Source organism: Phoca vitulina, unplaced genomic scaffold (assembly GCF_004348235.1).
Source record: "Phoca vitulina isolate PV1807 unplaced genomic scaffold, GSC_HSeal_1.0 scaffold45, whole genome shotgun sequence".
Lineage (NCBI taxonomy): Eukaryota > Metazoa > Chordata > Mammalia > Carnivora > Phocidae > Phoca > Phoca vitulina.
Genome location: NW_022589748.1, coordinates 2,215,511 through 2,230,046, shown reverse-complemented (window position 1 = coordinate 2,230,046; position 14,536 = coordinate 2,215,511). Strand labels below are relative to the sequence as shown.

Here is a 14,536-nt window from a genome sequence, read left to right as displayed (position 1 = left end):
TCTGCTTCCAGTTCCAAATTAATAACCTCCCTGGCCCCGGGCGCCTCCAGGTGCTGGTGTGCTCCCACCCGCAGGGAGTGGAACTGATGTCGCTGCAGTGGCGAGTCCTCGCTCGACGCCCCGCTCCTTGCCTCTCCTGCGGGGGCCCCTCCGGGCCTGCGGGGGGCGCTGTGGGGGGCCGGGCCGCTCTGGCCGGCGGGCGGGCAGGGAGGCCGCCTCCATGGTGGTGCGCTGTCCAGCATTTCAGCAAGCGGCGGCGGCGGCGGCGGCGGCGTCCGCGGGGAGACGGAGGGCACGGGGCCGTGGGTGCCGCGGAGCTGCCCTGCCAAGCCGAGCGGAGGAGGAAGCCGGGACTAGCGGGGCCAGAGGGCCTGGCTTCAGCACCCGGCGGAGCGCGGCGGTCAGCGGGGAGGTGAGAGCCCCTAGTGGGGCGGGGGCATTTCCCAGAGGGGCTGGGGCTGGGTTGAACCTCGGGGCCTCCACGGTCGGACAGGGGCTCAGAGTCCACAGGCCCCGGAGCAGAGGGTAGGTTGGGGGACGGCAAGAGTGTTTGATCCAGGGTGCGAGACACTGGGAAACAGATGAGGAACATTGTTCATTTCACTGAGAGGAATGGAGAAAGTGGGAACCCCGCGGGGTCCTGGGCAGGACTCCCTTGGGCATAAATGACCATGGCCTGGCCAACGAGGATGCTAGGGAGGCCCCCACATGCGGTCCAATTGCCCTCCCCCAACTGTGGAGAAGGACCAGCTCCCTAGGGAAGGGAGAGATCAATGCAGGGACCCCCATGGAGATGCTGGTCACTGGGAGGGGTGGAGGAAGCAAGCCCCCACCTGAATGCTGGGCTTCTGTCCAGCAGGGGGTGGCAGCATAGGGGACAGGCTGGCCCCTTTCCCAGCTGCCCAAATGCCCCTAGGGAGGCAGGCCTGGCAACGAGAACTGGGTCTCACACAGGATGGCATTTACTCTAACACTGGAAAGAGGATGGAGGGTACAGAAGAGAAAATAGCCACGAGGAGTTTTGGGGCGTTCTCTGTGGCCTCCCTTGAACGCCTGGGGAGAGTTTCTGAAGCTCAGAGTGGGCCCGAGCTCAGAGCAAATTCCTGGTCTAAAGGAGAGATGAGAGAAGAGACGCAGCCTCTGCCTCTCATCCTCCTCCCCCTTCCTCTCAGGGCTCCTGCCAGGGCAGTGTTGAAGCCTCCTGCAGTTCCTGCTCCTGGCGGCAGGTCCATTGTGGGGATGGGTTTGGTGGGGAGCAAGAGTAGGGCACCCAGGTCTGACCTGCTACTTCAATGCTTGTGCTCTATCCCAGCTGTGACTTCTCACTCCCCAAAGACCTCACTCACTCACCCACTGCTGGCATTGGAGGGCCTGGGGCTGGCCTTTGGTCCTGTGTCAGGAGAAAAGGCAGGAACTTAGACGGAGAACAGGGCAGGGGCTGGAGACTTTCTTTGTGCATCTTAAGGTCGTGGCCCCAGCAGGTACCAAATTCTTCCCCAGCCAGAAATAGGACCAAGCTGGTTAGGAACTTGCTCCCACACATTACCAGCTTTTGGGCTCCTTAACTTTATGCCCCATCCCACTCTCCTGTGAGGGGTGGAGGAGGATTCTTGAAGGGTGAATAAAGACTTGATTGGATTTTAAGAGGTGGGGATAGGTGGGTAGGGTGTCATGGACTCTGAAGTCTGAGACACATGGGTTCAGATCTAAGCTGCATGACTTCAGGTAAGCCACTGACCCTTCCTGAGCCTGTTTCCCAATCTGTAAAACAGGTGTCATGTTAACAGCATCTACTTTGCTGTTCAAAGAAATAATCCAGATAATGGATGGGAGACGACTTTGGGACTGGAAAATGCTGGGCTCGTGTTAGTCGATTGAAGGCAAGTAAGCATTTTTTAAGGAGGAGCTGGATAAAGGTGGGAAAGTTTTCAGCATTGTTTGAAGCACGTCTTTCTCTTCCCAGAGGAGGTGGACGTTGGCCAAGGGCCTCGTACCAGGCTCCGTGCTAGGCACAGTGCTGCAGATGACTCACTCAGTCCTCACAAAAGCTTCCCAAGGAAGCCATCGTTGTCCCTATTTTGCCGCTGAGAAATGAGACTGGAGTAACTTTCCCAAGGTCACGAAGCCACCCAAGCTGTCTTCCCTGGGGCAGAAGTGCAGCTGATGACCTGTCCCAGCCCCTTGATAACAAGGCCCAGTTAAATGCCAGTTTCTTGATTCGTGATGTGGGCTTTCCAGGTGGGCAGCCTGAGGCGTATGAGTGAGGGTGTGCAGTGCAGTGAGGAGCTGACTCCCCCAAGGTCACTGGGATATTTGGAGGCGGAACGTGCTTTGAACTGGCCAGCTGGGTGCTCCCACCGCAACCTACCCTTGCCACTGTCACGCCTGCCAGAGGGGGACTCTGGGTCTGGCAGGCCCATCTGCTCACTGCCATACCCACTTCTCACCTCCTCTGCCTGCCAACCTCTTGCTGACCTCAGCAAGCCAGTGACTGCCTGTTCCTTTCTGAGCGGTTAGCCCCCACCCCCTGAGACAGGGCCATGGTCACATGCCACTGGCAGCACTGCTGGGGTCAGCCTCCCCTACTGACTTTACTCTTCCTCTGCCCACTTCTTACTGCCCCCCGGGGCACAATCAAGGCTCCTCCTGTCCCAGCAGCCATCAAGGGCTCTGCTGAGGAGATGAGGGGAGCCCACCCTCCCTTCCTTAACTCCCGCACACCCTCCGAGCCCCTGCCATGCACCTGTCACTTCACATACGTGACCTCATTTCCCCCTCACAAAACCTGGAATCAAAGGTGGTTTTGCTCCTTTCACAGAGAAGCAAAACAGGGCCTGGAAGTGACGTGACTTTCCCAAGGTCACAGAGGAAGGTCTTGGTGCAGCCCACAGCCACTGCCGCAGGGACCCAGTGTGGCTTCCACAACACCACTCTGTCCTCAATTCCCCAGGCTCTCCTGGGTGAGGGTCAGCCAAGGCACTGTGGGCCGGCAGGAGGTGGGAGGAGGCGGGCGGGAGAAGTGGCTGAAGGACTCTGGGACAGAAGTCTGAGGACCTTCGACCTTCTTTCTGGGCCCATCTCCGCCCCTGGCTCCTTGTGTGACCTTGAGCAGGTCCCTTCCTGTCTCTGGGCTTCGATGTCCTCAGCCATAAAATGATGGGGTTTGCTGGATGACCCCCGAGAGCCCTGCCAGCACCACGATTTTAAGATCTCTCTGCTCTATAAATGTGTATGTCGGGAAGCCTGTGGTTCTATCGGCAGAGGTAGAAGTCACCTCCAAGTGTTTCAGGGCTTGATTTATTAGTTGGAGCTGAGATTTAAAATTCACCTGTCCCTCCCATCTACAATCTTGGGGTCTTAACTAAAGGGGGAAAATATGGCTCAGAGAGGCCCAGTGGCTTGTGTGGAGACCCCAGATTCTTTCACTGAGCCAGGATTTAGCTGTCCTGGCCCAGGATTGGACGTGACCTGCAGGGACACTGAAGATGCCCTCCATACTCCTCCCAGAGTTGTTCACTAGACTCCAGGAGGCTCCCAGGACACAAGTGCCCAGGCCCCAAATCCAGGGAAGCGGCAGGGGTGTGGTGGTTGAGGCTTATTCATGGTGTCTTGGAGAGGGAGGGATTTTGCAGCTGATGCTCTAAAGAGTGGATGCAGGGTCCAGGAGAGGGAATGAGTTGGTCTGGTGACTAGTCTAGTCTGAGTGGGGAGGGGAGGTCAGGCAAGAAAGTTCCTTCTCAATTCTAACACCTACCTGTGTTAGGTGTGAAAGGGTGGGGGGCTCAGAGAGGAGGAAGGATCAGAGAGGGTAATCAGTGAGAGTGGGTTCAGAGAGGAAGGGGGGTGGTGGGTTGCTCTGTGAGGAGAGAGAGAGGTCAGTGAGGAGGCAGGAGCCCCGAAGAGCAGAGGGGCTTATGACAGGGAGGGGCTCATCACCAACAGTTACAGACTCCAGGCTGGCCCAGCCTAGGTTCTCACTGTGGTTTAGTGCCTGCTGAGACCTCTGGGTTCTGCTCCTTCACCTTCTTCTGGGCATAGGAGGGTGACAGCTCCATCCCCAGAGACCAAGCCCTGTTGACTCCATGTCCCTCAGAATGGGGGCCTAGGGGACCGGGGCAGGTGAGCAGGTCCAGGCTGCCCAAGCTGACTCTCAGCCTGGGAGAAAGGCCACAGTGGCCATGGGTGTCTTAGGTCTAGAGCAGCCCCCAAGCCCCAGGGACACCCCTACCCCCAGCCAAATGCTGCCAGCCCATCCACCTGCGGGGCTGCTTCCTAGGCATTCAGCCTGGCCTCAGCCTCCTGCCACCCCCTCCCTGGCCTCTCGCCTAATGCAGAGGCTGCTGTGCCAGCTGAAGCTGGCAAGTAGGGCCACAGTTCCTTTAGCATCCTGCTGGGGTCTTTGAGGCCTATGAGGTGGTCTGGGCCCAGTGAACCAGACCCTGGGCTACAGGCAGCTTCCCGAGCCGGGGTGCTTTTGGCCTACCTATTTTATTTCTAGCTTTGAGCAGGGCCTGTGGCTCTGAGACCTGTCCCATACTGAGCTCCATCCCCACCACCATCCCCCAAAACTCCCCAGGTTGGAGACAGGTAAAAGCAAGTCTCACTGAATTCTTGTGATTCTAAGAATGGCACATCTTCCTTGCACAAGACTTGAGAAAATAGAGAAGCCAAGGAGAAAATAGAAATCATCTGTAGTCCCACCACCCAGAGGTAGCCACTGTGAACATGGGGGATATTTCTTCCAGGATTTTGTCCATGTGTTCAGAGATCCCTAGAGTTAAATAACTGGAAACACACTGTTGAGGGAAGCCGGCATCCTATTTTTCACTCTATCATGAGAATTCTCTGATGTCTTTAAAGATTTTTCAAAAAGCTTGCTTTAATGGCCATTTGAAGGCTGGACATGGCTGGAACTGCTTCCCAAGGGAGCCGTGAGAGCTGGGAGGAGAACCTTGTCCTCCACCCTTCCTTCTTGGGTGGGGCACACACCTTTCGGGTCTTCTGGCTATGGGGGTTTCCCTTGGAGAGATGGCTTTGGGCCGTGTAACAGTCAGCCAGAGACTGAGGAGGGGAGGGCCAAAGCTGCTGGGGGAGGAGGAGCATGTGAGGGTCATACATCCCCTTGGATCCAAAAAGACCTCAGAAGAAAGCTTAGAACGGGGAATCAGGTGATTGCCAGTCTCCTGGGCTCTGATCTCATTTAGGTCCGAACCTCCACAGTCGGGTCTGTTTCCTCCCCTGTACAATGGGCATAAGGATACCTGCCTCCAGATGTGTGATGAGAAGTGACTTGGGCCAGGATTAAATCCAGTGCGCTCCCCCCAGACATGGCAGCCATCTGAGTCTGAGACCACATGGTCAAGATCTACGGAGTGCCTCCTGTTTTCTGGTCCTGGTCTGAGCACTGAGGACCCAGGAGAACCAGGCACCAACCCTGACCTTGAGGAGCACCCAGACTAGTGGGAAAGGCAGGCATGAGGGAACAGAGCTGATGTTCTGATAGGGCTGAGGTGACCATGGTGATGTGGGCAGCCAGAGGAGGCTTCTGGGGGGGGGGGGGCATTGAAGTTGGGCTTTCGAGAACAACAGGGAAGGTGCCAGACAGAGAAGGCAAGGGCATGACACTCCAGAGACCAGCGTGGACACAAAGCTATGAAAAGTCCTGGTGAGCTAAGAGGATAATGAATAATCTAATGTAGCCATAGCACACAGGGCATGCCTGGGAGTAGAAGGTGGAGGGCAGCCCAGGGGGCAGTGACAGGCCCGCGCAGGTCGAGGAGGATCTTAAGAACCACTGTAAGCTGGGGATTTATTTGGAAAGCAGTGGAATTCAAAGAAGGCTTTGGAGCATCGTCATGAAATGGTCAGATCTGCCCTCTAGGAAGCCCACTCTGGCTGCATGGGGGTGGGGGGAAAACATGGAAAGAAAGAGACCAACTACAAACAGGTGGGGGGTTGAGAAGAGGTGACTGCAAAGGGGACAGGTACTGGAGACATGCCACCGGGAGATTGTCAGGGGTGTATGTGTATGTGGGAGAAAGCAAGGCCTGTGGGCCAGGGGCAGGGCAGGATGGGGAGCCCAGCCTTGGCTGCTGGCCTGGCCCTCAGAATCAGACAGAGAACCCCAGGCTGGGGGAGCAGGCTTCAGGACTGGCAGAGGAGCCAAGCCACCCCTTTTCCCAAGAGGGCACCAGAGGGAACTTCTGGGATGGGAAGGAAGCTGGGACACTCAGCAGGTCCTGCCTCCAAGCAGCCCTGTCCCCCCTCCCTGTCTGGCCCTGTCTGACACGTGCTTATTTGTCCCTGTGACTCATCCATCAGTGTCCCCAGACACCTCTCTTCTCTGCCTCCAGATTCGCTCTCCCTCTGTCCCCTGCTCCTCATGTATCAAAAAGCAGAGATGATCATTCATTCATTCATTCATTCATTCATTCCTACATCAAACTTTTGCTCAGCACCTCCTCTGAACTTAACAGCTCAATTACCATTGTCATCCCCAAATTCTGTGCTAGGCGCTGGAGAAAGGGAGAAGCAGCCCTCCGTTCAGTGGGGAGCAAGGCCCATAAACTGGTGAATGTTTTGAGACAGAATATGGGTTAATGAGGGTGCGTTCCAAGGACAGCTGGGTCACTGGCAGCGGGGGAGGTTGCTTGCCCAGTTGACTTTAGAGCCGGCTTCACAGATGGACTTGATAGGAGTACAGGTTTGCCAGGGGGAGGGAAAGGGGAAGGCATTTCTGGCAGAGAGAACAGCATGAGCAAAGATGCGGAGGGAAGAACACCAAGCTCTTGGGGAACAGTGTGGCTGGAGAGTCGGGGTCTGGGCCCAGGGGCTGAGGACCAGGCTGGAGAAGGAGACCTCATGAAGGGCCTTAGTGCCAATCTGGGGGGAGGGGGGGCTGGGCCTTTCTCCCGTGGGCGGTGGAGAAACCAAGGGATGTTTCCAGCAGGTAAGCAAATGGCCAGAGCTGTTTCGGGAAGGTCACCCCGGAAGGGCAAACATGATTTGGACAGATGGAGAGAATTGGAGGCCTGCAGTGTGTTTTCAGAACATGGGTCACATGGCCAGGGGCCTCTCCTACTGCAGCTCAGCTCCTCCCAACCCGGGACACCCAGAACCACGGCAGCCATGGGTCTCTAGGTGCAGAGTACCTACCTCGGGGTTTCCAGAACAGCCTGTGAAAAGCAGATTCCTGGGACCCACCCATAATGATGGATTCAGTGTGGGGCCTGGGGATCTGCATTTTTGAAAGCTCCCAGGTGATTGTACATGCCAGAGTTGGGAACCAGCGCCTCGTCACTTTGCCCATGCTCTTGCCTGTGCCTGGATGCCCTTCTTCCCCCTTCCTCGACCTCTTTGAACGTCAGTGTCTTCTGGACAATACCTTGTTCCAAGCTCTCCTCCCTCTACGTGCCCCCAAGTGTCCCGTGCTACTTCCTTCTTGGCCCCTCTTGTATTCTGTCCTGGCTGGTTGTTTACCCTTCTGTCTCCCTAGGCCGTGAACACCCATTGGGCATTTCCCATGTGCTGGGTCCTGCTCTAAGGGCTTCCCGTGTACTAACTCATTAGTCTTCACAACGTCCTATGAAGTAGTCAGGTCACAGCAGGGCGATACTGAGGCACAGAGCGGTTAATAAAGTCACGAGCATCACCCAGCTAAGACACGGTAGGAACAAAGAGGCCGCACCGTTCGATGATAGCGCAGACTAGGAGCTCTTGGAGGGCAGAACCCCTGTGTTAGTCACTGTTGTGGGTCCCCAGTGCAAACACAGGGTCTGGCCTATGGGAGGTGTTCTGTGCGCTCAGCTATAGGATGGGCTTCAGGGTGACGACACCCTTCCAGGGCTGCTTTGCAGCTTGGGGACGTCCAACAGGGGTTGAAGCAGCAAGGTGCCCAGTCTGGAGTGGGGATGGTGGCAGCAGAGGCAGGGACTCCTGTCTGGGATTTTAGGGCAGAACAGTTTTCCAGACAATAGCCCTCCTCTGCTGTGCTGAGGTGCAGCCTCTCCGGCATAAATCAGACCCTCTCAATCCCGGCCAGGGACCAGGGGAGGGCTTGGGGGGGTGGGAATCAGACAAAGCCCCGATGAAGATTCTGGGGCTGATGGCAGAGCAAGGTGGAGACTGGGAGAGCGGCCCCACCCAATCACCCAGTCTGACCTTAAGGGACTCACCCCTTCCCAGAGCAAGAAGAGCCCCCACCATTCCTGCCTCCCACCCACAATCCCTCAGGAGCCGTAGGTTATTGTCAATGATGTTGTTAATTAACTGCTTAATTAACTATTTAGGCTAATCAGATTAATTGACATTAATTGGCTACCATTTGTCAAGGACCCTGGAAAGCTGTGCCTCTCAAAGTTGAAGTGTGTGACTGGGGCTGAGCAGGGGAGTCAGGGAGGTGATACGGTGCTGCAGAGCTGAGGGAGCAGATGGCCGGCAGTGGCAGGACCAAGGGCGCCGGGACGGCCGCACAGGGACTGTGCATCTCCCAGTGGCTCTCAGGGCTGGGCCCTTGGACTCCTGAGTTCTGGCTCTTCATGCTTTGGGAAACACATCACTCTTCCTGTCCTTTAGTTGAATTAAATAAAAAGGTCTGACGAGGGACCAGAGGGAAAAGGGAGATACTTTCCAACCTTAAGGGCTGTAAAGACCTCGGAGTGGGGAGACAACTTAAAATCCTAAATAAGCCATTATATAAGTAGGTCACCGCATAACAACTGCTGGATGGCATGCATATATTTGGCTAAAGAAAAAAAAGGGAAAGATGAGCAGTATAGGGTAGATAAAATATGCAAAATATCATATGTGATCAAGTGATCAGATTTGCATTATTTAGTCAATTACAGCCCCCAAAACCCACAGTACATTTTTATGCCTGTTTTAAAACACAACTTACAGTTTTAACTTATAGCACTTGAAACAAAAAAGAAAAAACTACTATGAAATGCATCCTACGTTTTGAAAAAGAAAAAAAAAAATGCCAACCCACTCAAAACTGGGAGTGTGAATTCAGAGCTGCTCTCTGAAGCTTAAATGGCTTCTACATCTAGGAGGCCAACGCTGGGCTGGAATTTGGTAGCCTTGACTTTTTCGCAGACCCCCTGTGGGTCCCTTGTCCTCTCCAGAATCCCTGGGCCTGTCTTCCTGAGTGTTTATGTGGAGCACAGGAGGTGTGAATTTTGAGTATTCTGGAGATGAATACAAATGTGAGGGGAGAAAAGGGGTCCATTTTTGCAGGAGGGTCAAGCTGCCAGGATAGGAGGGGTGCTTCCTGGGTAAGAGGGGGACCTGGGTGACAGAGATCTCTAGCTTGGTAAGGGAAGACCTAGAGAACAAATGTGGGGTCTCTCTCTCTCCCCCTTTACTGCCCGATCCTGCAGCCCCTGGGGGAGGAAGGACCAGAAGAGACTGGAGGCTGTTGCCTAGCAACAGGAGGCGCATCTGGATCGATGGGAATGGCAGGCGAGGCTCCAGCCCCCAGCCCAGCTCTCTCTCTTTGATCTCACCCGGCCCAGCAGAAACCTGGGGGGGATGCCCAGGGCAGCCTGCTTGATTAGAGCTGAGTCAATAGAGGGAATTTTCCATAATGAGATTGTGTGGGCAGTGGAGGCCGCTGCCCTGGCTTGTCCTGTCACCCTCCCCAGTGGGTGGAAGGGGCTTGTCTATCTGTCCTGCACACATCCTTCCTGCTGAGAACTCCCGGGGCAGCACATCACCACCAACTTTGATTCTTCTAAGTCTTGGACCACCGGAGACTCAGAGCCCAGCGCTACCCTGGCCCCAGTAGTACCCAGGCCCCTGACACTTTGGCCAGATGGGGAAACTGAGTCTCAAAAAGGAAAAGAGATCTGATCCTACAGCTTCTGGCCCATCTTACCCTTCCTCAGCCCAGCTCCCAGGTGTGAGCCTGAGGGATCTGGTCCTTGCGGGGAGAAGGGGGTGAAGGGCATGATGGAAACTGATGTCGGCCCACGGGCTTGTCTGATTTCACTGCAGGTTCAGCCCCAAAGGCCAGCTAGGGAGAGTCCTCAGAGAGTACGGAGTCCTGGCACACAGGTGTCTCTCCCCAGGATGCCTCGCCAAGGCCATCTGGCTTGGACCCTCCCCAGAACACAGAGATCACCTCCCTGGCAGCCCATGCCATTAGTGACAGCTCAGCCATGAAAAGCTTCTTTCTCCGGTTACACCTCCCCCCACACCACCCCCGCCGAACCTCAAATCTCCATTCTAGCTCAGGCAGCCACAGGGAAGCTGTCTGCCATCCGAAGTCCAGTGAGGACCCTGAAGAGAAGCAGAGTGGGCTGGGTGGGACGGGGTTCCTTTGTTCCACCGGAGTGCAGGGAAGGGAGACTAATAGACTACTTGTTTGTTTGGGATCAGCACTGGTCTATACAGGTCTGCCTTCCAAGTTGAACTGGTCTGCATTATTTTCAATGACCAGTGTTGCATGTTCTGCTCTATTCCATTGGTCTTAATGCTGGTCTGCATTGGTCTGTGGGTTCCCCCACTGTCCTCTGTTGATGAATCCAGTCTGAACTCTGGCTTCAGGCCCTCTGTGGCCTGTCCTGGACTGCACTGGTCTTGCCAGGGCTGTACCACCTCAACTGCGGGCTCCTCTGTAGGGAGCAGACAGCTGAGGCCTCCTTGTCCTTAGGGACCTGCCACCCAAGTCCTCTACTCTGGGACCCCAAATCAGAGCCAGCAGAAACAGGGACAGGGGCCCTGGGCTGATTGGCGGGAGCCCGGATGCCAGGCAAGTCCTTTCTACCCATTCAAAGACAGAGCTGAACTCCAAGGTTTACCGAGTATATGACAATGTGACCTGTGCAAAAAATGCCAACAAACGCAAATTCTGGGCACATTGAAGCAGTAACCAGGGACCTTTCCTGCTGAGGTCTCTGGAAGTGGTAAAAAAATAAGTAGTGAGCTCCCCATCAGCACAAACACAGGCTGAATTTCAATAAAAGTTCACAGATGTTTTAATAAAGGCTCACAGATGGGTTGCATTGTGCCAAGCTCTGTGCTGGGCACAAGGGACACAAAGATGGGTGTTACTCTTGGAGAGCCCTTGGAGCCCCTGCCCTGGGAGAGCCCCCACCAGGCCAGGGAGCAGTCACAGTAGAAAGAAGTAGATGCTCAGAGTGGCAGCCCAAGGGTAAGGCTCTGAGAGCACAGCAGAGGTGCGTCCCCCACGGGAGGTCAGGGAAGGCTTCACAGAGGAGGAGATGCTTGAGCAGTGTCTTGTAGGGAAAAATGGAAGGGAAAGGGCATTCCAGGCAGAGGGAACAGCAGGGGCTGGTGTGTTCTAGAGTGCAGTGTGTCTGAGACACAGGGGGTCTGGACAGGTTGTTCGGGACTCAGGTGCCCGCTAACCTACCTGGGGTTTCTCCTGTGGAGAGTGGGCTTGCCCTCCCTCCCTTGCCTGCCCTGGACACCCCAGCCTGGCTCTAGGAGTTTGGCCAGCCCCGCCGCATCCATGCATCCATTCCACAGCAGACCCAGGCTGTAGGCAGAGGACAGCTCCAAGCCCCGCCCAGGCCTGGCTGGACCCCCACTCCCCCCGAGGGCTGCAGCCCAGGCTGTGGGGCCAGCACCCTCGTGGGCCAGGCTGCCTGCCCCTCCTGGAAGGTTGCCCTTCCCCCAACCCAGCCAGACCCAGCCCCCGGGGCTCTGGCCAGAGCCTGCCTCCCAGCTCCTCCGGGGGCAGCAGGAAGCTCCGGCTGCTGAATAATTAAAAGGAAGGCTTTCAGCGGCTCTCCCTCCCCCCTGCAGCATCTTCTCAAGGGTTGGGTAACAAACAGCAGTGCCAACACCTCCCAAGAGAGACTCCAAGGAGGCAGGGAGGAAGCTCACTCTGCTTAACCCTCTCATTGCTGGCCTGCCTGAGTGCCTTACTCCCCAGTTTCATGCTGCAGGCTCTGTGGGGGTTTTATCTGTGAGAAGCCGCCTTGTAGGCCTGCTAGTCTTTACAAGCTGGTGCTCATTTGGAACGGTGCTTATCTACCTGATCTGTTCTGATTTATACTGATCTATAGGTCTTACTGGTTAACTCCCGCCTGTAGTGGTTTAAGACCCATTGGCATTGTTTATGGGTAAGACTAGCAGTTAATGCTTATACATAGAACTTACTATGTACCCTTAATTTAAGGGCTAATTACTTCACCCCTAAACTGGGGGTGGGGGAGGGATTTATATTAATCCCATTTTACAGGTGAGGAAACTAAGCACAGAGATTAAGTCAGTTTAGGGCACATGGTAAGCGCCTTGAACCCCGGCTGGCTCTTTGGCCATTTGCAGATCTATGTCTGAGCTGGGCTGACCCTTAGGGTCAGACCTCTCTCCAAAGGGCAGGGACCCCCAAAAGTGAGGGCACTGGGCAGCAAGAGAGATCCTTGAAAATGCAAATCTGACCATGACCTCCCCAGCTCAGCAGCCTTCACTGGCTCCCCGTTACCTGCAGGGTATGGTCCTAGCTCCTCAGTTCCCCGGCCCCCCTCCCCCAGCCCTCTGTGCTCAGCCATGCACAAGCCCATGCTCTTCCCTCTTTCCTCTTCAAGCCTTCTTCCCACACATCCCCACATTCTGCCCAGGACATCCTTCCTCCCCTTCATTGTCCCACAAACTCCTCCTTATGCTTTAAGATCTTGCCTCCAGGAAGACCTCCCAGCTTTGCTTCTCCCCACACACCCAACTCAGTTGACGTATCTGCCATATCCCCCATCCCAGCACTCATCTTGCTACATTATAGGCATTAGTGCATCTTCCCCTGCATCTCTTATCCTCGGGGGTGGGGGCGGGGGCAGAGTGGCCATTCACTGAATAGCTGTGACATGAATGAGTGACCTGAACCTAGGGCTGAGGGGGCTGTTACGTGGTCCTGAGCCCCCAGACCCACCCTCTCCTTGTACAGATTGCAGGGAAGGCTTCCAGTTTGTTCTACCCACTACTTGATGACCTTTGCCCATCTCCCCATGCTCATGCTTATGGCCTGGGGGTTGAGAGAAGGGTCCCCCAGGGAAGGGAGGGGTACTAGGAGAGCAACCCCCACTTCTGCTCCAGGGGAGCCAGGGGTGCAGCCTGGCTTCAGTGCCAGGGGTGGGGGTGGGGTAGGGGCACACCCAGATTTCTTGGACCCAGTGGAGATGGGTTTTCTTTTCCAGCTTGATAAAATATCTTGAGAAGCCGCTATGGTTGCGCACTCATTTTTACAAAGACCCGGACTTAGTTTCACAACCTAAGTACCTGGTTTCCTGTGTGTTTGTAAGTTCCATCACGTTTCTGATGTGCCACATCAGAATTTTATTCCTCCAGGAAACTCAGGAGGCCTGCCCCTCCCCACCCCCCTGTCCACACACTGGGCTTCTTCTCTGGGAGGGCTCACCCTCTGTTCACAGACTGGCTTCATCGCATCATGCATCCCACAGACCCTGCCCCTCGTGGTCCCAGGTCCCTGGGCAGGGCCAGGCCTTTGCCCTCAGCCTGTGCTGTGCCCTGTCTCCACTCCTTCTTCGTTCTACAGACTCATCTTTGGAAGGGCCAATTCAAACACCATTGTCTTTGTGAAGCCGTCCCAGAGCTTCACAAAACAGACGCCCTCTGGTCTCTTTCTTGTTCCCCCAGCATGGGGTGGGGTGAGGAGGGTCATCAGGATCTGTCTTCATAGCAAGCTTGTCACTGAAAGAATGAACCGCGCCCCACCACATTATGAAGTAGGGGGTATTGTCTCCATTTTACAGATGCGAAAAATGAGCCTTGGGGAGATTTAAGGACTTACCCTGGTCACCCAGACGGAAGTGGTAGAGCCAGAATTCAAGCTCAAGTCTTCTGGCTCTGAATCCATGCTCTTTGTCTACTCCCCACCCCGGTCCTGGGCCAACGGGAGACAGAAGGACCTTAGTGGCAAGATGGTGGTTAAATTGTGTGACCATGGATCCAGAGCTTGCTTGAAGCCATGGAAATCTGTACCTTGAGGGGGTGGTGGCCCCGAGTCCCAGCACTATATCTGGGGAGGTGGGTCTCTAGAGGGCAGGGGCAGGTAAAGGAGCCCCCAAGGGAAGGGTGCTGCTCTCTAGGGATCAAAGGGGGCCCCAGGGGGCCCACCTTGGGGGTTCTCTAGTGCTCGAGGCTGAGATGGGAAGGGGGAGAAGTAGCCACAGGGAGGGAAGGGAAAGTGGCTGAGGTCAGTCCAGCAAATTCCTCGGAATGGTGCCCACCCCCTGCCCTGGCCAACCTCTGCCCTCTCCTCCCTCCCCAAACAACTACCTGGTTCACTCCTGGGTTTCAGTCTTCCCAATGTAATGACAACTCCCAAGTCAGGCCCCAGATCATAGCCTCCTCATACCCCTGATCTGAGGCTTCCTAGGCATCTTCACCTGGACGTGTAGGGATTCCTCACACCCATTGTGTCCAAAAGAGGACAGTCACCATTGACAAGCAACGATAGTGACCACCAGTACCACCCATGAGACACTCATCGCATGCCAGGCACTGGGATAGCATTTCCCAGGGGTTAGTCCTTTACAACACACCCAGAGGG

At 55.5% G+C, this 14,536-nt stretch overlaps 1 protein-coding gene across 1 annotated transcript in view; it reads left to right on the top strand.

Moving 5' to 3' along the window:
* The first annotated feature begins 232 nt into the window (after positions 1 to 232).
* The window catches only part of SRRM3 (serine/arginine repetitive matrix 3), a 52,941-nt gene continuing 38,637 nt past the window's right edge, over positions 233 to 14,536 (top strand). The window contains exon 1 of the mRNA XM_032430802.1: positions 233 to 412. The gene's annotated coding sequence lies outside the window, so the exon portion shown is untranslated. The remainder of the gene's footprint in view (positions 413 to 14,536) is intronic.